This window comes from Spermophilus citellus (assembly GCF_964194105.1).
Source record: "Spermophilus citellus genome assembly, chromosome: 16".
NCBI classification, from domain to species: domain Eukaryota; kingdom Metazoa; phylum Chordata; class Mammalia; order Rodentia; family Sciuridae; genus Spermophilus; species Spermophilus citellus.
The window spans coordinates 7182329-7208749 of NC_138196.1; positions in this window are offsets into that span (position 1 = coordinate 7182329).

Sequence of the window (26421 nt, forward strand, 5' to 3'; positions counted from 1 at the left end):
AGCCCAGGATAAGGAGCAAGTGGGGTTAGACGCAGACTCTGCCTTGCAGGAGGCAGGTGATGGAGGAGATGCAGGCAGCCCAGCAGATCACTGGCCCCATCACTGGGAGACAGGTTGCAAAATGGCACTGGACATCTGCACATTGAGGTGCTTACCACCATTTTGAAAAAGTTAACTGAGCCTTTTTAGAGTAAACAGGGCCCACAGCTCTTGTTTCTAGCCCATGGGTACCTGTGGGATCAGTAGCCAGCATCAGGTGTGAAGACCCACCACACCATGACTGAAATTGAGTGGATGGGTCTCGTTCCCCATCTTTGGGCTGGCCAGCATGTGTGCCCAAGGGCACTCCTGCTCTTCTGTGCTCCACCAGGAGGGATTCAGGCATGCTGTTGCTGGGCAGGCTGCAGTTCATAGCTTCCTCTCTTCACCAGGAACTCAGCCACAGGCCCCAGGAATAGCACCTTGGTTATCTGGAGTTTTGGTGCCAGCATTTGCCTTGGGACTTCTGGGGAACTGTATTTTGCAGAAGTTTCTCTCTCTGCTGGGCTAAAATCTCCTGAGAGTCCTCATCAGTGCCCAACACTCCATGAATGAGTTACCAGGTGCCAGCGGGCTCCTGCCATCCCATATCATAACCTCTCCAGGATGTCACTGTTCTTCTAATAGATGAGAAAACTAACCTGAGAGATAATTAATTTGCAGAGGTCCACACAATTTGGAAAATTGGAAAGTGGCAGACCTAAAATTTGTATCAAATCAAGTTCACATCACAGTCTTGTCTCTTGCATTTTTGTGTTTCTGCTCTTAAGAGGAGGGGGACTACAGAGTGTGGTTGAGGGTGCGCCTTCCTCCTGTATGGTAGAGCAGTCACATTAGCAGAGTAAGTGAGGAAGACAATGCAAGAATCCTCATGGCTCGCTACTCTGGAAAACAGCATTTCCAAATCTGGGTTCAGTTTAATGCAGTATTTGCCAAAATCTCTGTGTCTTCAGAACCTCTCCTTTCCTCCACAGTCAACTTATTATTAGTCCCAAGACACTGGTGTTGCACATATGATTTCATGATTTGAAGACAGCCTGGCATGTACTATACCATAATAAAAATAGAAAGCTCAATAAAATGCAAACATCTTCATGTTAGCAAGCAGATGCTCCAACGACAAATCTGACCTTGATTGATAAGTTGGAATCCATTCAATACTTAAAAATGAGCTAAAAACTCATTTATGTAATGTAGAACTTTCAGTGAAGACATGAAGAGCACTGAGAATCCTAATTCATCTCAAGCTAAGTAACATGGGCATCCATTTCACAAAAGTAATCATAAAGAAACAGTGATTTATTGAGCTCTCGTAGGTGCCAGGCTCTGCTGGCATTGTAGATGCACGTGTCCAGGATGGAGGCTTGGTGCTGCTGGCCACAGGCTTGGCAGCTGTGTCTTCTCTCCTAGGTGCTTTGCAGGGTGCCAAGGGAGGAAGCAGCTACCTTCCTGTCGCCACAGCTCTGCCTGATCTCCAGTCAGCCTGCAGTTCATTTACCCACTCATTTATTCAAGAGATCTTCTCTGAGCACCTACCTGCACCAGTCACTGTAGACACAACACTGCAGGGTGCAGATAAAAATCCTTTCCAGAGAGAAGTTTTTTCCCAGTGGAACTGATATTCTGATTATTCTGGGTTTATTTTTAAGAGTTGCTGTCCTGCTGAGATCACACCTGGCACATCCTTAAATGGAAACCCAGGATCCTCTCACTTGTCCAGGGCCTTGAACCTCATGGGCTGAGCCAAGCCTTCCTGGCATGGCACTCTGTTATGTTCTCAGCCCCCTCCTGACACGTCGCTGGCTCTCTACTTCCTGGACCTTTGGGCTTGACTCTGCCTCCCTTGTCCCTACCAGATGCATCCATCCAGTCCTGGAAACTGTACTGAGCCATCCTGTGTGGGACCACAGAGGTGGGCAGCACAGATTCTTGGCTCTTGAGGGACACAGAGTGGAGTGATGGCGAGAGGATGTGAATGGTGAGGTGAACTCTGAGGGCAGTGGGCAGAGGCTGCTGGTCTTCCTGGAGGAGGGCTCCCCTGCTCTGAGTCTTGAGGGATGTGGAAAGACAGGTGGGTGGTGAGAGGGAAGGGGAAGGCCTTGCAGGTTGAAGGGGAGACAACACAGATGCTGGAGGATAGGACAGGCAGGGAGGACGGGGCTTCCCTGCCGCCGCTCAGCTCAGCCACTAGGTCCGCTGCTCCTTTCTTCCCAGCACTGAGCTCAGCCCCATGATGAGCTGGTGAATGAAACAGGCACATCTTCCCATCAAGCAAAGGCAACAGGCAACGAGCCAGGAACCAGCCTAACTGTGTGACAGATGTTCTGAAACGTGTGAGCATCTAGGGCAAGAGCAAGTAGGCGCCCAGGGCCCTCCGTTGGGTCAGGCAAAGCTCCTGGGGTGCAGAGGGGGTACCTTAGAGCCAAGGCCTGTAGGTTCAGAGGGAACAGTAGGGGCAAGGGTGCTGGGCAGGGAGGGGCTGTGGAGGGTGGTCAAGGAATTCCAGAGGGAATGTGGCCAGGTGAGGTGGACAGTGCAGGGAGGGTTGTTGGGGCAGGCTGTGCTGGGTATTATGGTGTCTGTGGGGTTTGAGTTCAGGCATGAGGTGATACAGTATGACTGAAGGATCCAATCATATTTGAAAAATAACAATGATAATTGTAGGGTGGATGATATTAAGAGACTTGGTTTTAGTTGTTTTGGGTGTTATAATGAAAAGGTGGTTAAACAAAAAGTCTTAATCAATTGGAGCTTTGTACTGAGCTCTTTAGAAGTGAAATGATACAGGCTTTATTTTAAATTATTTCAGAAAAATAAGTAGGGGAAGAGATAAAACAAAATTGGAGAAATTATGATGATTTTTGAAGCTGGGTAATGGCCTGCAGGTATCATAAGATTATTCATATTTGAGTGTTTGAAATTTTCTATAATGAAAGTGCTTTAAAGTTTGTGAAAAATTATATATAGTAAGTGCTCAATAAAGGGGAAATTGTTAATGAATGTTAATTGTTACCTTTTCTTGAGCATCTACTTCATGGCAGATTTTAAATTAGTTACTTTGTTATACATAAGCTCAGACCTTCTGCACTCTTGAAATTGTGCATCCCTATCCACAAAGAAGACTGCAGTCATTACATTTGACGAGTCATGCTGTTTGAGCACCTCACAGAACGTGCAAGCATTCTAAGAAATCTCAAAAGGAGGAAATGAAGTTGGAGTAGGTAACAGTTAATGTCCTGCTAACTGTGGTTGATTTGTGTTAGCATCAGCTGCTACCTGCAGGCAGAAGTTACACATACAGAAAAATTTGTCACCAATAATGCTGGGCATAAATCCATATTCCAAACAACCTCATGATCATTTCTTTGGGTCTGTGGTAGGCAGGGTTTCAGCAGCTCAGATTATATCATCATTGTCTTTGTCTTATAAGGTGACCCATGAAGAACCCTAACAGATGTGGAAGACAGGTCAGCTCTGCCGTTTTCTGGCTATTCACTTGTATTTATGTGTGTGTGTATGAATACCAGGAGTGTTTTTTAATTATTTTTTTTGTTTTAATTAGTAATATGTGACAGTAGAATGCATTTGACTTTGATATATCATACATAGATGGGATATAATTTCTCACTTTTATTAGTGTACATGTTACAGAATCATATTGGTCATGTAGTCACAAATATGTATACAGAAATAATGTCTGTTTCATTTTACTATCTCTCCTATCCCTACATTCCCTCCCCTCCCCTCCTATTACTTCCCTCTACCTAATCTAAGGTAATGCTATTTTTCTCTAGTGCCCCCTGCCTTATTGTGAATTAGCATCTGCATATTAGAGAAAACATTCGGCCTTTGGGTTTGTGAGATTGGCTTATTTTGCTTAGCACGATATTCTCCAACTCCAAACATTTACTGGAGAATGCCATAATTTCACTTTTCTTTAAAGCTGAGTAATATTCCATTGTATATATAATGGAATATTATAATAATATTATATATATAAAATATTATTATATATATCACATTTTCTTTATCCATTCATCTATTGAGGGACACCTAGGTTGGTTCCATAGTTTAGCTATTATGAATTGAGCCGCTATAAACATTGACATGGCTGCATTACTATGCTGATTTTCAGTCCTTTGGGTACAAACTGAGGAGTGGGATAGCTGGGTCAAATGATGGTTCCATTCCTCATTTTCTGAGTAATCTCCATACTGCTTTCCATAGTGGTTGCATCAATTTGCAGTCCCACCAGCAATGTATGAGTGTATCTTTCCCCCCACATCCTTGTCAACATTTATTGTTGTCTGTATTCTTGATGATTGCCATTCTTACAGGAGTGAGATGAAATCTTAGAATAGTTTTGATTTGCATTTCTCTAATTGCTAGAGATGTTGAACACTTTTTCATGTATTTGTTAATTGATTATTTGGGTTTTTTTTTTTTTTGGTGCTTATCTTGTTGAGCTCTTTATATACCCCAGAGATTAGAGCTCTATCTGCTGTGTAAGGAATAAAAATTTGTTCCCAGGATGTAGGCTTCCTGTTCACATCACAGATTATTTCTTTTGCTGAGAAAAAACTTTTTAGTTTGAATCCATCCCATTTGTTGATTCTTGTTTTTAATTCTTGTGCTATAGGTGTCTTGTTAAGGAAGTTGGGGCCTAACCCCAAGTGATGGAGATTAGGGCCTACTTTTTCTTCTATTAGACACAGAGTCTCTGGTTTAATTCCTAGATCCTTGATCCATTTTGGGTTGACTTTTGTGCATGGTGAGACATAGGGATTCAATTTCATTTTGTTGCATATTTCAGTTTTCCCAGCACCATTTGTTGAAGATGCTACCCTTTCTCCAGTGCATGCTTTGGGCACCTTTGTCTAATATAAGGTAGTAGTAATTTTGTAGATTTGTCTCTGTGTCCTCTATTCTGTACCATTGGTCTACCAGCCTGTTTTGGTGCCAGTACCATGCTGTTTTTGTTACTATTGCTCTGTAGTATAGTTTAAGGTCTGGTATAGTGATACCACCTGGAACAGGATTTTTTTTTTTTTTATGCATCAGTGTGTTAAAGACAATGATCTATGCATGATGTTTTGCATTTTTGTAATTTTTTTATGTCTATATATTTTTTTCTCTTTGTTTGTATTCTTCCACTTTCTTGTCTATTTTCTTGGATTTTTTTCCCAACTTTTCTCCACCCAACAGCCAATCTCTGTTGGCTCTTCTTCCACTCTTCCTGTAAAGTTTTACTTCTAGCTTCTCTCTTCCTCCCTCATGAACATTGCATACTACACTACTTCTGTTCTCTCATCCACCATTTGAAATTGTAAACCATTTTAACAAAATTTTCTGTTTATAGTATAGGTAGTTATTGAACTCATCATTTGGTTTAATAGGAGAAAGCAGTAGATGCCTTAGTGGGAGCTTTTGTGTTTAAGGCTATACTTTGTGTACACTGGCTGCTGTTGATATTGGTCTTACCAGTAAAGGTAAAGTGCTAGAAACCTTCAGGGACGCTATAGGTCTACAGCATAGAATTTTTGCTGCCTTAGATTCATACTTCTAGATAGGAAAACACACTGACAACATGAAAAAACAAGAGAATAAAGCACCCCAAACAAACCAAGATACTTCAACCACAGAAACCACTGATAGAACAGTAGAAGAAATGTCCAAGAAGGAGTTCAGATTATACATAGTTAAATTGATATGTGAAGTAAAGGACAGTATAAGGAGTGAAATCAAAGAAAAAATACAGAAAGTCAAAGGCCACTTCAATAAAGAGTTAGAGATCATGAAAAAAAATTTAAAAACAAGCAGAAATCCTCGAAATGAAGGAATCAGTGAACCAAATTATAAATTCAATAGAAAGCATCACCAAGAGACTAGATCACTTGAAAGACAGAACCTCAGTCAATGAAGACAAAATATATAATCTTGAAAGTAGAGTTGCCCATGCAAAGAAGATGGTAAGAAACTATGAACAGAACATCCAAGAATTATGAGATAACATGAAAAGACCAAATTTTAGAATTATCAGAATAGATGAAGGAGCAGAGATACAAAATCTTTTCAATTATATAATAGCAGAAAATTTCCCAAACCTAAAGAATGGAATGGAAAATCAAATACAAGAGAATTATAGGACCCCCAAACTACAGCAGACCCACACCAAGACACATTATAATGAGAATGATTAACACACAGAATAAATATAAAATCTTAAAGGCTGTGAGAAAAAACAATCAAATTATGTACAGGGGGAAACTAATTTGTATCCCAACTGATTTCTCAACCCAGACCCTCAAAGTTAGGAGGTCCTGGAATAATATATTTCAAGCTCTGAAAGAAAACAGATGCCAACCAAGAATTTTATATCCAGCCAACTTAAGTTTCAGATTGGAAACTGAAATTAAACCCTTCCATGATAAACAAAAATTAAAAGAATGCACAACGAGAAAGCCTACACTACAGAGCATTCTCAACAAAATATTGAATGAGGATGAAGTTAAAAAACAGTGAAAACCAGCGAAGGGAGAATCTACACTAAAGGGACATTCAACCCAATGAGAAACCAAGACAAATCAAAAACCAGAAATAAATCAAAATGACAGGGAATACAAATCATATCTTAATAATGACCTTCAATGTTAACAGCCTAAACTCATCAACCAAAAGATATATATTGGCAGATGGGATTAAAAAGCAAGACCCAACAATATGCTGACTTCAAAAGTCTCACCTCATGGGCAAAGACATTCACAGGCTGAAGGTGAAAGGATGGGAAAAAAATCTTATATCTTCATATGGACTATGTAAACAAGCAGGGGTTTCCATTCTCATCTCAGATAAAGTAGATTTCAAACCAAAGTTAATCAGAAGACACAAAGAAGAACATTTCATACTTCTTAAGGGAAGTATATATAAGCAGAACCTAACAATTATAAATATTTATGCCTGAAACAATGGAGCATCTATGTACATCAAACAAACCCTTCTCAATTTCAAGAGTCAAATAGACCACAATCCAATTAATACTGGGTGATTTTAACACACCTCTCTCGCAACTAGACAGATCTTCCAAACAAAAACTAAATAAGGAAACTATAGAACTAAATAATACAGTCAAGAATTTAGACTTAACAGACATGTATAGAATATAGAATATTTCATCCATCAATGAGCAAATATACTTTCTTCTCAGCAGCACATGGCTTCTTCTCTAAAATAGTCCATATCTTATGTCACAAAGAGAATCTTAGTAAATACAAAACACAGAGATAATACCTGTATTCCATCAGACCATAATGGAATGAAATTAGAAATCAATGATAAAGTAAAAATTACAAGCTACTGTAACAAATGAAGTCTAAATAATACACTATTGAATGATGAATGGATAGTAGAAGAAATCAAAGATGAAATAAAAGAATTCTTAAAGGAAAATGAGAACACTGATAAAATATATAAAAATCTCTGGAACACTATTAAGGCAGTACTAAGAGGAAGGTTTATTGCATTGAGTGCATTCATTTAAAAAAAGTCAATAAATAAATGACTAAATACTACATCTCAAAGCCCTAGGAAAAAAAGAACAAATCAACACTAAAAGCAGTAGAAAATAGAAAATAATTAAAATCAGAGCTGAAATCAGTGAAATTTAAATAAAAGAAATAATTGGAAAAAGTAGACAAAAAAGTTGGTTCCTTGAAAAAATAAATATAGATATACCCTATAGATAAACCTATGATAACAAAAAAAGGCAGTATTAAGAGGAAGGTTTATTGCATTGAGTGCATTCATTTAAAAAAAGTCAATAAATAAATGACTAAATACTACATCTCAAAGCCCTAGGAAAAAAAGAACAAATCAACACTAAAAGCAGTAGAAAATAGAAAATAATTAAAATCAGAGCTGAAATAAGTGAAATTTAAATAAAAGAAATAATTGAAAAAGTAGACAAAAAAGTTGGTTCCTTGAAAAAATAAATATAGATAAACCCTATAGATAAACCTATGATAACAAAAAGAAAAAGAGAGAAAACTCAAATTACCAAAATACAAGATGAAGAAGGAAATATCACAACAGAGACGTCTGAAATAATACGGAAGATAATTGGAAACTATTTTGAAAATTTATACTATAATATAATCGAAAATATTGAAGACATGAACAAATTTCTAGAGATATATGACCTACCCAAACTGAATGAGGAGGTCATACACAATTTAAGCAGATCAATTTCAAGTAATGAAATAGAAAATGCCATCAAAAGCTACCAACTAAAAAAAGCCCAGGACCAGATGGATTCTCAGCCAAGTTTTACAAAACTTCCAAAGAAGAATTAACAGCAATACTACTCAAAGTATTCCATGAAATAGAAAACGAGGGAACCCTTCCAAACTCATCCTATGAGGCTAATATCACCCTGATACAAAAACCAGACAAAAACACATCAAGGAAAGAAAACTTCAGACCAATATCCCTGATGAACATAGATGCAAAAAATTCCCAATAAAATTATGGCAAATCTCATACAAAAACATATTAAAAATATAGTGCACCATGATCAAGTGGGATTCATCCCAGGGATGCAGGGTTTATTCAACATACGGAAATCAATAAACATAATTCATCATATTAATAGACTTAAAAACAAGAATCATATGGTCATCTCAATAGATGCAGAAAAAGCATTTGACAAAATACAGCACATCTTCATGCTCAAAATACTAGAGAAATTAGGGACAGTAGGAACATACCTCAACATTGTAAAAGCTATATATGCTAAACCCAAGGCCAGCATCATTCTAAATGAACAAAAATTAAAAGCATTCCTTCTAATAACTGGAATAAGACAAGGATGTCCTCTTTCACCACTTCTATTCAACATCATCATTGAAACTCTAGCCAGAGCAATTAGACAAAAGAAAGAAATTAAAGGGATATAAATAAAGAAGAACTCAAACTATCACTATTTGCTGATGACATGATTCTATATCTAGAAGATCCAAAAATTCTACTAGAAAACTCCTAGAACTAATAAATAAATTTAGCAAAGTAGCAGTATATAAAATCAATACCCATAAATCAAGCGCATTCCTATATATCAGCAATGAATCCACTGAAAGAGAAATTAGGAAAACTATTCCATTCACAATAGTCTAAAAAAAATACCTGGGAATCAATCTAACAGAAGATGTAAAAGACCTTTACAATGAAAACTACAGAACACTAAAGAAAGAAATTGAAGAAAACCTCAAAAGATAGAAATGTCTCCCATGCTCCTGGATAGGCAGAATTAATATTGTCAAAATGGCAATATTACTAAAAGCATTATATAGATTTAATGGAATTCCTATTAAAATACCAATGACTTCTTCATAGAATAGAAAAAGCAACCAGGAGTGCCTTTTAAGTCTCAATTTCAAGAGTCAAATAGACCACAATCCAATTAATTCTGGGTGATTTTAACACACCTCTCTCACAACTAGACAGATCTTCCAAACAAAAACTAAATAAGGAAACTATAGAACACTTTTTTTTTTAAATTTGAGGTCAATTAAATAATTCAGAAATAAATTTCTAACACTTCTTTCCGGTACCCTCAGCAGATCATCCTAAGTCTTCCCTTCCCCCTTGTAGAGTGCACGCTATGCTTTGGAGACCTTTGCATCTGTCTGCTCCTCATAGTAACCATGTGGAGCAAATGTTATTAGCCTCCAATTTGCAACTGTGAAACTGAACTGGGGAAGGTGAAATGACTTTCCCTAGGGACATAGCTGCTAAGAGGCAGAGCAGGATTAAAACTCAGGGATGCCAGATGGAAAGTTCCTTCCTGCTTAATTACAGTGCTGGCTGCTAACCTTCTCATTGGCTGAAGACTGGGCAGGGGGGCATGATCCCCGCATCACAGAGGCAGAGGTCAGCAGGCCAAACTGGCTTTCTAATGCTCAGCCTGGTCTGTGTTACTCTAGGAGCCAATTATCTGCATATGAATCCCAGTTCACCCCATGCACCTTGGGCAAATGATTTAACTTCCCAAGTGTGAATTTCCTTAGCCTTAATAGGAATACCCTTCTCAAAGAACTTTGGAAAAATCTAATGGAGATAGTGGATGGGTATGGGAATATGGATATTTGTTATTGTTCTGTGTATGGGAAGTGATGGCACAGAATAGGGTTAAATATAGAGGTGTCAAAGCTACCTTCATTTGCCAATATGCATTATTGATATGACAATGAAGAAATGAATGAGTTGCCCTGTTGATTCCCCCCACCTTCAAATACTCTCTGGGCCTGGATTCTGCTTTTGTGTTTGGCCCTTGATGAAGCTGCACAATGAGCTCTAGGCTCTCATGGGCAGGGGCATCATGACTTTCCTCACCTTGTTTGAATCATGTCCAGTTGTATCTGCAGATGCTGTAGCCCTGTGGTCCTCCTGCCACTAGGAATAAAAACTGGGCTCATCTGTTCTTGCCATTGAGTCAGAAAATCTGGAGAGAAAAAGGCTAGTATGGACAGAGCTTCCAGATTTATGTGACAGGGACACAAATAATGTCTTGCATTCTGAGAGCAGAATGCAAAGGCTTTCTAGCTCACAACATATTTTAATGCCATATTTGAGCTCTGCGGCAGAACAGCTCTCTCTAGATGTTGGAGCACAGTTGTAAAAGGAAAAAAAAAGGAGGCAGAGAGAGAGAGAGAGAGCGAGAGAGCACGGAAGGTCTACTCCTAAGATCCAAGCAAGCTGCAAATTAAAAAGGGAGAGAATATTTTGGTGGATCATGTGAAGGAAAGGTCATCTGTCTTCATGACTCAAGGTAACAGCAATGCCCAATATGGACCCAGAGAAAGTTATTATTTTCTGGACATTTCCAATATGCCTTGCCTTGGGCCAAGCATTTCTTTCTGTTATCTCACTGAAAACTTACAGCAGCCTTATGAGATTGGTTAGGTTGGTACTATCACCAATTATGCACCCCAAGAGGAAAAGGGTGATACAATTATATCATGACATTTTGAGGAGAGTTTATTTGAAAGGGTCTATTTGCAAAGGTGTGGCAATGTCCAAAGGAAACTCTAGAGGAAGGACCACAACCAGGGGCTGGTAGCAGCAAAGGTGTTGCCCCCATTATGGTTTAGATATGAGGTGTCCCCCAAAAGCTCACATCTGAGACAACACAAGAGAGGAGATGATTAGATTATGAGAGGTGTGACCTAATCAGTGGATTAATCCACTAATATGGGTTAACTGGATGATAGGTATAAGTGAGTAGGGTAACTAGAGGATGTGGCTCACTGTGTAGGTGACATTGGGGTTTATATTTTGTCTGCTTTCTTATTGCTGTGTCCAGAGCTACTTTGCTCCACCACGATATTCTGCCTCATTTTAGGACCATATGATGGAGCTGGCTACTGTGAATGGAACCTCTGAAATCATGAGCCAGGATAAGCTTTTTGTCCTCTCTGTTGTTCTTGTCAGTTTCGTCACAGCAATAAAAAAGTTAACTAAAACCCCACTCTAAAGGCAAAAAGGAAGACAGGCAGCAATTACCAACACCAGAAGGAGAAAGGCCCCCTTGAGGGCGAGGGGTCCTTGGTGGAGGGAAAAGCCGCCTAAGGAAGGACCAAAGCCAACTAGAAGCTGGAGGGTAGGAACATCTGTTGGTGTGATCTACTGTCTCTCAACCTCTGGACGATTAACACTGGGGGCTGGGTGAACTTTCACGGCAGAGAGCCATTCTGTGTATTTGGCTATTTAGCAGCAACACTAGCCTGAACTTATCAGATGTCAGGAGTAACTCCTCGGTTTTGATGAACAAAAAATGTCTCTAGACATTTTCCCTTGGGAGGGGGCAGCACTGTTCTGGATGAGAGCCACTGCTAGATAACACACAGGTTAGTCTCCCAGGCAGAGAGCAGGGTGCAGAGGTGTACAGAGTGGATCTGGAGAAAGGATCCAAGAGAGAACTTACGTTAGTCTTCTTTCATTGCCAAGGAAACTGAGGCTTGAGCAAATTAATTAGCTTGCTCACACACATGCAGATTGTAAAGACAGAAGCCAGTTTGCAAACCTAGGTCTGTTTGCTCTCAACACCAGCTTAAAATCACAATCTGTAGTCCATATTCACAGATTGAAAAATTTCAAAGGAAAAGAATGGAAATTTGCAAATTGAGCTCTTGGTAGTTCTAGGAGGGTTGGCATGTGTGGGGCACTTATGTTCAGGATCTGGAGTGCAAAGTGGCCCTTGCTGTAGACCCTGTAGCCCAGGAGACTTTCAAAGCTGTTATTGCCTTAAGAAAAGAGCATGAGAGATAGACTTTGGATGGATCTGATCTGTAGCTCTGTACCCACTGTGGGTCTAGAATTTTTTCATCATGTGGTGGACTATATTCATGTAGTAGGCACCTAGCATATCACCTTGTGTTTTCTTTTTACTATCACAACAATTAATAAGTGTACAGGTCAGTGGAATGAGTTATTTCAAGAGATGGAAGTTGCTAAAATGTCCACCAACAGAAAAATGGATAAATAGAATGTGATACATATATATAATGGAATTCTATTGAGCCTTAAAAAAGAATGAAACTGAGGCAGACAGCAGACAAATGAGCCTTTCAGAGAGTATGCCAAGTGGAACAAACCCATCCCAAAAGCACAAATGCTGTGCCTACAGCATCTCTGAAGGCTTCCAACCCATCCAGGTGGCCTGGGATTGTCACAGGGCTTCCTAGTGAGTCTCAGTTGGTTTGTGACTTCAGGTCTAAACACCTCAGTTACCTCTGTGTTCTCCCGCTGGGTCTCCATTCTCTTGGGCAAACAGTCTATTATTTTTTTTTTCAATTACATCCAGAGGAAATAATTTCCGACATTTCTCTCCATCATCTCAGTTGACCTTCAAAAGCTTCCTATCTCATTAAAGTCTTTTTCAATAAGTCTTTTTCAATAAGAACTAAGCAAAACACTGAAGATGGAAAGAAGACCTCTTCCTCAGTGCTTGTTTGCTCTCTTCCTTGTAGATGTACTTGAACTGTGTTGGTTTCTGGTGGCAGCAGCACACACTATTGATAAGAAGACATTTTGTAGGAAGGGCAGCCTTCAGCAGCACGATGTTCTAGACCACAGGCAATCTGGTCCCCGTGTGTTTTTCAGCCTTGTGTCATTTATTTGGCTCACAGATGATTATTGAGAGCCTAAGTCTCTTTGGTGTAGAGCTGAGAAGGCTCTGGACAATATCATGGAAAGCAAAACCAGGCTTGGTTGTATAGGTTGGGTACCATTCCTGCTCCTCTTCTGCACAGCAGTTAGCTAAACCACATTTTCCAGCTTCATTTGCAATGAGTTGGGCTGTGATCAGAGCAGAATGGGAGTTCATGATGAACACTACCAGCAGGGCTAGCTCCTTAAAGTCTTCCTTGCCTGATCCTCCATTCTCATGCAGGGGATCCAGAGAACACCACCTAGGCCCTGGTGCAAGCTATGGCCTCTAAATGGAGGAGCCTGGGTCCCTGAGTCACTGGATGGAAACTTGCTTGCAAATATCCAGCTACATTTTAACTAAAAAACAAAACAAACACAAAACTTTCTAGTGAATTAAGCCACCTTGATTCTTAAATTTGTTTGTCACTCTCACTAACTAATACTTCCCTGCCTTTTGAGGGTGGGGAGAGAAAGCAGCTGAGTCTAAAGTTGACTCCATCATGGATTCCCACCTGTCTCTGCCATCTCACTCTCCAAGCTCTAGCTCCTGACTGGTTCTTTCCTACTCTGTCTATGCACATTCTGTTTCCTTTGCCTTCTGTTTCCAACCTCCCATGTCCACTCTCCTTTCTGCTATCAAGATAAAATAAAATCAGAGTAATCAAGGAGCCCCACACTCGCTGATGAGTGGGCTATCACAAGCAAATGTGTTATATTAAGAGAGAGAAGTATGAAGTTGTGATTTTAAAATAATGTTGCTCTGTCATTGCTAAAAATGGCTCATTAATAGCATCAACTGACAAATGTTTACTCAGTGCCAACCCCAGAGCCTAGATTTCAGTTGCTAACACTACACTGAAACATGTTGGGTTGCTGTTTCCCTGAATTTGGGGATGAGAAAAAGGATAGGTGTGGGAGACCAACCTTACACGTGACTTAGTCACACACCCTGGCTGGGTGCTGAGGCACTCAGTCACAGAAATGTGGCAGAGCTTTCCCCACCCTTCTTGGGTTCAAGGGTCAGTGTCTTGTGCATGGATGTGTCTTGCTACAGCCCCATGGGTGAAGCTACGCTCACCTGTTCCTTTGTAATATAACCCCTTGCCCTGTTTAGGATAGAATCTTCCATGGAAGTGCCTTGTGTGTGTCCCCTTACTGTGCCCTTGGGTGTGGCCTACCCAGGTGTCCGTCAACCTGCTGACAGTGGACATCATGAAGATAGACTCAGCCCCCTGAAACCTGACCCCTTGCCTCATTTGAATAGCTTCTCCTCAATAAAAGGGGTCAGCGCGTGCTCTCTCTCTTTCTTTCTGTGGACCCTTAAAGTCAGAGGAGCCACCACAGCGACCCCAAAGAAAAAGGTATCTGTGTCTCTTGTGTAGTTATTTTGTGCAGCCCAGTTAGCGCAGTTCAACTGGAGTGACCCCTGAGCCTTCTAGTCATGAGAACAGAAACACAACAGAGAGGTTCAGAATGCCTCTTATTGCCAGAGAGCATGGTTGCTTCAGGAGTTCACTGCACAAAGAAACCAGCTTATAGCCAAGTGGCAGCAATTTGAGCATCAGTAATAGGAAAAGAGTGGTTATAATTGTAGTTAATTGGGAAAAGTAACTATTGAGAGCCACTTGGGTAGTATGAATGCCCACTGGTGACCCCTGCACAATTTCCAGTGGCCACATTAGGTTTTGGGTTTCTGTTTGCTTGGTACTGAGAATTGAACCAAGGGGTGTTTTTACCACTGAACTACACCCACATTAATTTGAGACAGGGTCTTGCTAAGTTGCTTAGGGCTTTGCTAAGTTGCCAAGTCTGGTCTCAAACTTCTGATTCTCCAACCTCAGCCTCCCAAGCTGCTGAGGTTACAGGTGTGCACCAGCTAGTGGCCACAATAGGAAACAAAATGTTCACTGAGCATATATTTTGTCATCATTGTTGTTTGGACTTCTGTCACTATGGGAACGAGTCTGAGGCTAAAATCTTAGATAAGATGGGAGTGAACCTTTGCCTCTCCTTCTCCACAGCATTCCCACAAATGGAGGCTGGGAGGTGCTACACCCAGCTGGCCATCAGCTTTATCTCCAAGGGTTACAGTTTCCTCATCTATAAGATATTATTGTTCAGAGTTAATATTAGAATCAAATGAGATAATCAGTGAACATAAAAAGTATTATAATTACATGTAATGAGTGCTTTTGAGAGCTTGTGTAGTTATCTCACTTGATTCTCATAAAACACAGTGAACATTACCTCTAATTTATAAATGAAACAAAGATATTAAAGAACTCTGTTTATTCCCTCAGCAAGTACTTATTTTTATTGTTTATTTTGAAAAATTGACAAAAATGGTATATATTCACAGCACATTACATGATGTTTTGAAATATGTGTACATTGTGGAATGGCTAAATCAAGCTAATAAGCATATGAATTATCTCTATCATTTATTTGCAGTGTGAACACTTAAAATCTACTCTCTTAGCAATTTTCAAGTACACAATACAGCAACAGATCTCTTGAACTTATTCCTCTTGCCTAACTGAAATTGTGTTTAATTCTTTGACCCACATCTCCCCAATCCATGCTCACCCCCTACTGCCATTCAGAGTGCTCAGTTCCCAGTTACCACTATTGTGTGCTCTTTTCTTCTGTGTTTAGCTATTTATTTATTCATATATAACAGTGGGATGCATTACAATTCTTATTACATATATAGAGCTTATTTTTTCATCTCTGGTTGTACACATAGTATACTGATACCAATTCGTGTCTTCATACATGTACTTTGGATAATAATGATCCTCACATTCAACCATCATTAATTACCCCATGCCCCCTCCTTTCCCCTCCCACCCCTCTGCCCTATCTAGAGTTCATCTATTCCTCCCATGCTCCCCCTCCCTATCCCAATATGAATCAGCATCCTTATATAAAATAAAACATTCTGCATTTGTTTTTTTGGGGGATTGACTAACTTCACTTAGCATTATCTTCTCTAACTCCATCCATTTACCTGCAAATGTCATGATTTTATTCTCTTATTACTGAGTAATATTCCATTATGTATATATGCCACATTTTTTTTTATCCATTCATCTATTGAAAGGCATCTAGTTTGGTTCCACAATTTAGCTATTGTGAATTGTGCTGCTATAAACACTGGTGTGGCTGTGTCCCTGAAGTATGCTGTTTTTAAGTCTTTTGGGTATAGACCGAGGAGAGGGATTGCTGGGTCATATGGTGGTTCCATTCCCAATTTTCTAAGAAATCTCCATACAGTTGTCCATATTGGCTGCACCAATTTTCATTCCCACCAGCAGTGTGTGATTGTACCTTTTTCCCACCTCTACCCACACTGGCCTCTGCAGGGCCCAGGCACCCCACACACCTGGTCCATCCCTCCACTGGCAGGACAGAGACCGCCAGAGCCTAGCCTTTGGCAAAAGACTGCCCTTTCTGACCAGCAGACTATGGCGGGAGTTCAAGCCCAGTGGCCAGATACACTCACACCAGCCTCTTCGGGACCCAGGTGCACAGCGGGCGGGCCAGGTCCATCCCTTTCCTGGCAGGGCAGACACTCACCAGAGCCTAGACTCTGGTGCAGGCCCTCTCTGGCCAGCAGACTACCACGAAGGTCAATCCCAGTGGCCCAGATCTACCCACTTCAACTTACGGAGGTCCCCGATCCAGGATGCAGTACCATCCACTGAGCGACACTAGCAGGGTCTGGAAGCCCAACATCAAGGTGAGGTTCAGACAATCTGTATGGGTACTATAAGAATACAGGGAAGAAACTGTAATATCTCAGACCCACACTGCAAGAAAGGAAGACACATAGACAACATGTAAAAACAAGGGAGGAAAATGCCCCCCAAACCAGGACACTATAATAACAGAACCTATGGACAGTGAAGTTGATGAAATGTTGGAGAAGGAGTTCAGAGGTTCATAATTAAAATGATCTGTGTTTAGCTATTTTAATACCATATGTAAGTGAGATCATGTGGCTTTTGTCTTTTTGTACCTGTTTTATTTCATTTAGCATAATGTCTTCCAGGTTCATGAATGTCATCAAAAATAACAGAATTGCCTTCATTTAAAAAACTTAATAGTGTTCTATGACATATATTTATGTATCTGTCTATCTGTATGTGTAAATATATATGTAATATAAACATATCAGTATATATATGAAGATATAGAAATGCACAGTGATACATATCTATGTATGTACACATCTTTGTATGTATCAATAGATAAATAGATATTACATTTTACTTATCTGATCATCTACCAGTAGACACGTAAGTTGATTTCATATCCAATTATCTGCTGATGAATATTTTTAGGTTGGTTCTACATCTTGGATGTTGTAAACAATGCTGCAATAGACATGGGAGTACAGATAGGTCTACAGTATCCTGGTTTCTTTTCCTTTGGACATACAAACAGTTAAAGATTGCAGTATCATGTGGTACTTTTATTTTTAATTTTTGGAGGCACTCCATTCTATATTCCATAATGAATGTACTAATCTATATTCGCATCAACATTGGATAAATGTTCCATTTTCTCCACATCTTTGCCAACACTTGTTATTTTTCACCTTTTTGATAAAAGCCATTCTAACAGGTATCAGAGGATTATCTTTGTTACTTAAATTTTCATTTCCCTGGTAACTGGTAATTAGTAATGTTGAATTGTTTTTCATGTGCCTATTGGCCATTTGTATGCCTTATTTTGAGCCAAGTCTATTCAACATAGTAGTAGAACTTCTAGCCAAAGCAATTATTCAAGAGAAAGAATTAAAAGACATCTAAATTAGAAAGGGAGAATTCAAATTATCTCTGTAGATGACATTGTCTTATGTATACAGAAAACTCTATAAAGATTCCACAAAAAAGCAAACTATTGTAATTAATAAACAAATTCAGTAATGTTCTAAGTTAAAAATTCAGTAGTATTTCTATAAACTAGCAACTAGGTATTCCAAGAAGTAAAAAAGAAAAGAAGTCAATAAAATATCATTTACAATAGCTATAAAATAAAATACTTAGGAATGCTTTTGACAAAGGAATTGAAATAGCTGTACACTATAAACTATAAAATATTGAATGAAAGTAACTGAGGAAAACACAAATAAATGGAAGGCTATCCTGTGTTCATGGATTGGAAGAATTAATATTAAAATATCCATACTGCCTAATGCAATCTATAGATTCAATACAATATCTGCTAAAACTCCAGTTGTTCTTTTACAAAAATAGAAAAAAAATCTAAATGTTGTATGAAACCATTAAGGACCCTAATAGCTGAAATAAATAGAACAGAATAGAGAGGCCAGAAGTAAATTCCCCACATTTTCAGTCCATTGATTTTTGCCAAAGATGCCAAGAACAGGCAGTGGGGGAAAGGAATATCTAGTCAATAAATGGTGTTATAAAAGCTAGATATCCACATACAGAATAATGAAATTAGATTCTTATTTTGTACCATATACAACATTCAACACAAAATGGATTACAGACTTAAATGCAATAGTTGAAACTGTAAAACTTCTAGAAGAAAATATTAGGGAAAATCTCCATGAAACTGATTGGACAATAATTTCTGGAATGTTGCATCAAAAGCACAGGCATCAAAATCAAAACCAGGCAAATAGGATTACAACAAAACTAAAAAGATTCTGCATAGCTGAAGGAACAATCAACAAGGTGAGGAAATGGGAGAGAATATTCGTGACCCACACAACTTAAATGGGATTAACATACAAACTATATGAAGGATTCAATTCAAAAGCAAGCAAAGAATTAAAAAAAAGTCATTTTTTTAAAAATTGGCAAGTATTAACCCACAAAATTACAATTATCTTAAATTAGCTAAAGGTGCCAAATACATGCATTGGAGAAAAGATAGCATCTTCAATAAATGATGCTGGGAAAACTGGAAATCCATATGTAGCAGAATGAAATTAAACCCATATCTCTTCTCATTCATAAAACTTAATTTAAAATGCATCAAGGACCTAGGAATTAAACAAGAGACTCTGTGTCTAACAGAAGGAAAAGTAGGCCCTAATCTTCATCATGTGGGATTAGGCCCCAACTTCCCTAATAAGACTCCTGTAGCACAAGAATTAAAACCAAGAATCAATAAATGGAATGGAATCAAACTAAAAAGTTTTTTCTCAGCAAAAGAAACAATCTGTGAGGTGAACAGAGAGCCTACATCCTGGGAGCAAATCTTTACCCCTCACACATCAGATAGAGCACTAATCTCTAGGGTATATAAAGAACTCAAAAAGCTAAGCACTGAAAATACAAATAACCCAATCAATAAATAGGCCATGGACCTGAACAGACACTTCTCAGAAGAGGATATACAATCAATCAACAAATATATGAAAAAAATGTTCAGCATTTCAGCAACTAGAGAAATGCAAATCAAAACTACTCTAAGATATCATCTCACTCCTGTCAGAATGGCAGCCATTATGAAGTGTTGGCGGGGATGTGGGGGAAAAGGCACACTCATACATAGCTGGTGGGACTGTAAATTGGTGCAGCCAATATGGAAAGCAGTATGGAAATTCCTTGGAAATCTTGGAATGGAACCTTCATTTGACCCAGGTATCCCTCTCCTCTGACTACACCCAAAGGACCTAAAAACAGCATACTACAGGGACACAGCCACATTAATGTTTACCGCAGCACAATTCACAATAGCTAAGCTGTGGAGCCAACCTAGATGCCTTTCAGTGGATGAAAGGATAAAAAAAAATGTTGTATATATTCACAGTGGAATTTTACTCAGCAATAAAAGAGAATAAAATCATGGCATTTACAGGTAAATGGATGGCATTGGAGAAGATAATGCTAAGTGAAGTTAGCCAATCCCCCCAAAAAACATTTTTTTATATAAAGCAGCTGACTCATAGTGGGGCGGGGAGGGGGAACATGAGGGAACAGATGAATTCTAGATAGGGAAGAGGGGAGGAAGGGAAAGAGAGGAGGCAGGGGATTTGCAAGGAATGTGATGGACATCATTATCCAAATTACATGTATGAAGACATGAATTGGGTGTCAACCTACCTTATATACAAACAGAGATATGAAAAATTGTGGTATGTATGTATAATAAGAATTGTAATGCACTCTGTTATCATGTATTTAAAAAAGTAAAATCAGTAAAAAAAATTTAAAAAGTTGACAAATATTGAGCGAATATTCATTAAGCACTACCATGTACAGGTACAATTCTAGCATTCATAATCATCTTTGAGTGAAACTGACCAACATCCCTGTCTAGTGTTTGTGAGGGATTGGATCAGACAATAAACAACACACCCAATAATAAAAAAACTTTGTGAGTGTGTTACAAGACAGTAAATACTGTGGAAAAGAAAAGCAGAAGGGAAATGAAGAGTGAAAGTGTTGGAGTTGTGGGAGGGAAAGAAGAAGAGGTCAAGGTTGGCCTCCTTGAGAAGCTTGTGTATGAACAGAGACTCAGAGGAGATGAGGAAATTTAGCCCCATAGCACCTGGGGGACACCCATTCCAGATTCACAAGGTCAGGTATGGCACAACCAGGAATCCAGCTCAGCTCCGTCAGTCTCCAGAGCCCAAACTCACAGCCAAGGTCAGAAAATGTCAGTTCCCTACTCAGTCCTCCCAAGCAAGGAGCTGTGAGTCCCCATTCTTCATTGACTGCTGCCCATGTACACCCCAGGCTCTGCCCATTCCCTCACCATGCACACAGGTCTACACACAGGGCCTGCCTCTGTCTCTGCTCAGGCTCTGTCTTTGTTCTGGGTCTTCTGAGGCCTACTGCCTTTCGAGGGCCAGGCTGCTGCTCTGCGGCTTTACTCTTCTTCTCACTGGGGCAGTTTGGGATCGCATCTTTCCAGTCTTCCTTTAGAATCTCCTGCCTCTTGTAAGTCATGCAACTGCTCCACTTCATGCGCGGGTGTTTCCTCCATAAAGCAGGCAGCTGGACTTTTGTTCTTTGTGGTCATTTGTGGAGGGATCCAAAGAAACTTTCTGTCACAACCACAGAACTCTGAGCAGATTTCTCTCTTTCTTTATGATTAAGAGCCACTGGGAAATACTTTTTTCATGGCTTAAGGCCACTCACACATCTTTCTTTCTAAACTCAGGCTATGTCCTTAGTCACAGGTCACCTCCTTGCGTCACTAGCATCGAGAAGATGAAACAGTCCCCAATGTAGCAACTCTCCAGATCCTCTATTTTTAGCCAAATTAGACTCCCAGCAGATGTCTGGTAGTAGAAGCCTCCCTTAATTACTATAACTTGTCCAAGTGCCATTTTTGAGATCAGCAAAACAGAAACTGAAAATAGAATCCACCTCATAAGGTTGTTGAGAAGATCAAATGCAAAAAGTGCACGCAAGGAGAGGTGGCACAGTGCTTGGCTGAGGCATGTGGCAAGGCCTTCTGCTCCACAGTGATTGCAGCTGGAGGGAGGCCTTCACGCCCCGGGTGGGAGAAAGGCTGGGTTCTAGCCCAGCTCCACTGGTCACCCACTGTGTGATTCTGAGTGGTGGCTCATATTTCCTGTGCTATTAATCTGGAATAATAATATCAATTTGAGGAGTACATGAGAGAAAAGGCATAAAAATATATAAAATAATATATGTATATAAATGCTATAATAATATCAATTTCAGTACTAAGTGAGATAAAAGGTACAAAAAGGCATAAAATTGTATGCCTAAAAATGCTGAAATAATACCAATTTAAGTATTGAGTGAGATAAAATGTATAGAATAAACCCTGTAATAATTTTACCAATTAGGATTAAATAAAATGTATATAAATTGGTATTAATGATATCAGTAGAATATAAAATGGAATAATATGTACAAGGGGCTCAGCATTATGTCAGACACTTACTAGGCACTTGAAAATGGTATATACAAATGTCATTATTGTTGTCAGAGTAGTTGGTATCATATTTCTATCAACCTCCCCTCACTGTTGGAATGCATTGCTCCCAAAGTTGTTCCATGCTGGGTAAAGTTCTTTCTGCTGTAGTACCTAGCAAGCATTTATTAGCAACAATTCTGATCATATGCCATTATCACTTATGCACATATTTACCATTTTCCAATTGCCTTTTCTTCAAAAATTTCATGCATTCTCATTCAAAAGTGGCTCTGAACATAAATCATCAGTCATATTAGAATTTACAGGTTTTATCTCCATTGATCTGATCATACTAAAGGCTAAACATGATCATTTTAGGAATTTAGGAGTTTGCAAAGGAAGTAATTTCCAAAGAAATAGGTCACATAGAAGGAAAATTGGAGTGAGCATTGTAATTCAAGAAACTATATGGAAGACAAAATAGTCATGTAGATTAAAGCAGATTATTTGGTTCAGAATTAAGTGAGAGAAAGATTATATACAAGAGATTCCATGAGAGCATCTTGGAGCCAGTAATGCAGAGGGGAGCTGTTTGTGGAGGTCACAGTCTCCACTCTTCCTGAGCCATGCCTGTGTGCTGGTCATTCCCTGCCCCTCCAGTTGCTCTCTTCTCCTGTCCACTGTGAGTCAATGCTCTTTGAGGGTGCCTCAGGGTGGCTATGATCCTTGATGTAAGGTCTGGAGGGGTAGACTTCTTTCCATGATGTTCTCCTACTAGTCTACAAGGTTTTGGAATGGAGTTAGACTCTATGCTCTGGGAGGACAGAAATTACCTGTGTTTACTTTATTTACCACTGTGCCCTAACATTTCACCTGGCCCCAAAGAGGCACTCAATATATTTCAATTGAATGGATGCAATTGGAGATGCCTTAATAAATTGCATTTTAATCAAAACCACCACCTAAACCTGGCTTATACACTAGCTATTAAAAAAAAAGCCACACGCTCTGAGCAGTAGTTCTTAGGAATAAAGGCTCTTAAAATTCCCATCCACAAGCTGCGACTGCACCACATCAGTGCTTTCCACTGCATTGTGCATGGGGGTCCCAGATGTTTGAGTCTTTTATTTCACAGCATTCGCTTTTCTATGAGGTTACAATTAATTGAATTGGGAAAAGCCGTAAGCCCTGTGACAGAGGAGCCATCTCTTCGACAAAATCCACATGCTGTAAAGCCGAAGATTCCTCAATCTCTTCTTTGTTTAGGTCCATGAGGCTGAGCAACAAACCTGATTGATTTTCTTTTTTAATATATTTGGTTCAGTAGCTAAAAGTTTCAATGACATATACACACAATATACATATGATAACAGTAGACTATAAAATGAAATAATATGTACAAGGGGCTGAGCATTATGTCAGACATGTAGTAGGCACTAAGAGGGTCATTTGGGGATACACCTCTTAGGTGGCATGGATTTCCAGAACATTTTGGAATAGGATGGGAGTCCCAAGATTGCTTGCTATTATATCCCAGGTTATTTTTTCCTGGAATTCAAAAATTCATTTTCTTCTGTCATTTTTATCCTCAAAGCATCAATCAATGTTGTTTCTAGCAACAATGCCTCAATTCTGCAGTCTTTTAAATTGCTATCTCCCTTGACCCAACACCTCTAAAACATAGAGGTCTCATAGATGGTAGTACAACCTTTTGTACCCCTGTATTATCTCACCCTATGTAAATGTTTTTGCAGTTGCATTTTCCTGCATATTATGGACCATTGATTTTCCATATAGCTCTAATGATGGGAATCTTTGTTGTCAGCTGGCACAGGATCTGACATCACAATCTCATGCTCCCCGGGACCACTCCTGTGTGCCAGCTGCCTTAGGTTTGGTTTTCAGAGGTCAAGCCTGACCATGGATTCAGGTACATGTGATTTATTGTGTGATTGCTCTTAAGAAAAACTTGTGGCAGAAAGGGCAGCAGGATAGGGAAAGGACAAGCAGAGAAAGGATGTGTCTCAGGTAGTGTCTATGATTGGCCTGAACATGGGGGCGGGGGGCATCTGGGGCATAAGGTGACCCAGGGTGCTGTCCCCTACTGAAGGCAGGAGAATTGGTTGTTTGGTTCACTCACATAAGTCATTCATTGACTGTGGGATGCCCATGGGGAATGGTGTCCCCTCCCAGATGAGGAAGTTCTGATCCTCCAAGGGCAACTTTGTTGCACACAGAATGAACTTTAGTGCATGCAAATGAAAAATATCATTTAGGAAGTTATAGGATTCCGAGATGGAATGAAAAAATGTGACAAAGAAAAGAAAAGAAATCTGACTGTATTACAAATGTAGGAACCTTACTGAAGGGGGTGAGGGAAGAAGCAGCCTTTCTAATTTTAACTTTGAGAGGAATAGAGTCTGTAAGGTAAGCGTGTTATTACTGTACTCTACCTGATAAAACTATGTCCGCAGGGGTATGAGTTAACAACTCTGAAACCTCTACACATGTGTCCTAGAAATGAGTATTAAGTGAATGAATGACAGGTGGCAGAGGCCATGTTTCTTGATGGTGATGGTGGAGGCTATAGGAAAGCAAGGGGAAGGGCTAGAGTGATCCCCTAGTAATGGATTAGGGTTGGTGACATCAGGATGTACTCAGGTTTAGCTTTACATAGATGGTAGGATAGGCAGATATGTGTATATATGCATTTACAGAACATAATAGTTTGTGCTAATATAACATAATGTGTTTCCTTCCTCCATTGGCTGAGAGTGCCTACAAACAGTGATGCCCAGTAGCACTGAGCACATCCAGCACCCAGATCTTGGCTTCTAATACTATTGTCCAATAGAAATAGCTAGGACTCCTAGAAGAAATGTTGATTCTAGAAAGGGTTAGGCATATACAAGATGAACTCACAGAGTCTTCTAGTGCCAGAAAATAGGAAGTGTTAAAAATAAAAATTTAAAAAAAATCCACAATGAGAGGCTCTGTTGGAGGGGGCTCAGGAGCCAAGTGAAAGAGCTCCCAGGAGCCAAAGCTGGAATAAGGTATTCTAAGTGTGATCTGCTCGTAGTGAGTCCCTTACAAAGTGTCCAGCATGGATAGGGAAAGATATGTCTGTAGAGGCCTTGATCAGATGAAGGGCACTTCACCTCTGTGGTCCTCCTCTCCAAATCCATAATATCAGTCTAATCACAATGAAGACACCTGCAAATCCCATTGAGGAGTGTTCTTCAGCATGCCTAAGCCACACTCCTCAGTACCAGTCAGGTCTTCAAAAACAAGTTCCTCAAAGACACTGGCCTCAGGAGACTTCATGCCCAAATGCCACACAGTGCCTGGACGGGATTCTAGAGCAGAAAAAGTATGTGAGATTAAAAATTAAGGATATCTGAATAAAATATGACGTTTCCTTAACAATTGTATATCACCATTGATTCTGTGACTGTGACAAATATGTTGCATTAATGGAGTACGTTGGTAATAAGGGAAATTGGATTGTGGGAATATGGGAATTCTAGTCCTGTCTTTGAAACTTTTTTGTAAGTCAAAATCTACTCTAAAGTAGAAAATTCATTATAAGAAAAGAAGAAAGCATCCCAGTGGAAGTTGATATGAGAGTGAGAGCCACAGGAGGCCAGGGAAACAGGCAAGCAGGGGTGAGGCTGAGGTGGATCTCCAGCCTGGCCCAATCCCATTGGGAGCTCAGGAAGTGAGCTCAGAGATTGTCTTGGGTGCGGACACTGCTGCACCTGCTGTTGACTACTGCCACCCTGAGGGTGTGGGCTCCAGCACTTCTGACTGGATTTGTTTCAGCAGACTGGCTGTAGAAGTACATGGATGGTCTTATGAAGGGCGTGAAGGGAATACACATTGAAGTGGGGCCAGGACACACCAAATGGATTAAGGCGGTCCAAGGAGATCTGGGTAGTTCCTTCCAGGGCTCACTACACGGAGGCACAGGGAGAATACCTAACTTACCCATAGGAACCACACCAGCAGTTGGTAGAGCCAGGATTCGTGCCTGGGTTGTGTGACCCCAAGCTCAATGCCCACCACCACACTGTCATAAACTATCCTGAAGGCTCTGGACTTCTTACTGGCCATGAAATTGAGAATTACAATTCACATTTTCTTGTATTTTTGAAAGGCTGGGGGGGGAAACAGTGAACATCTGGGCTGTCCTGGACTTCTCTGGATGGGAGATGTAAGAAGTCCCCACAGAGAAATCCCTGAATGGCCCACAGATCTGGGAGAAAAGACATTCTCTAATTCATGTATATTGAATGAATG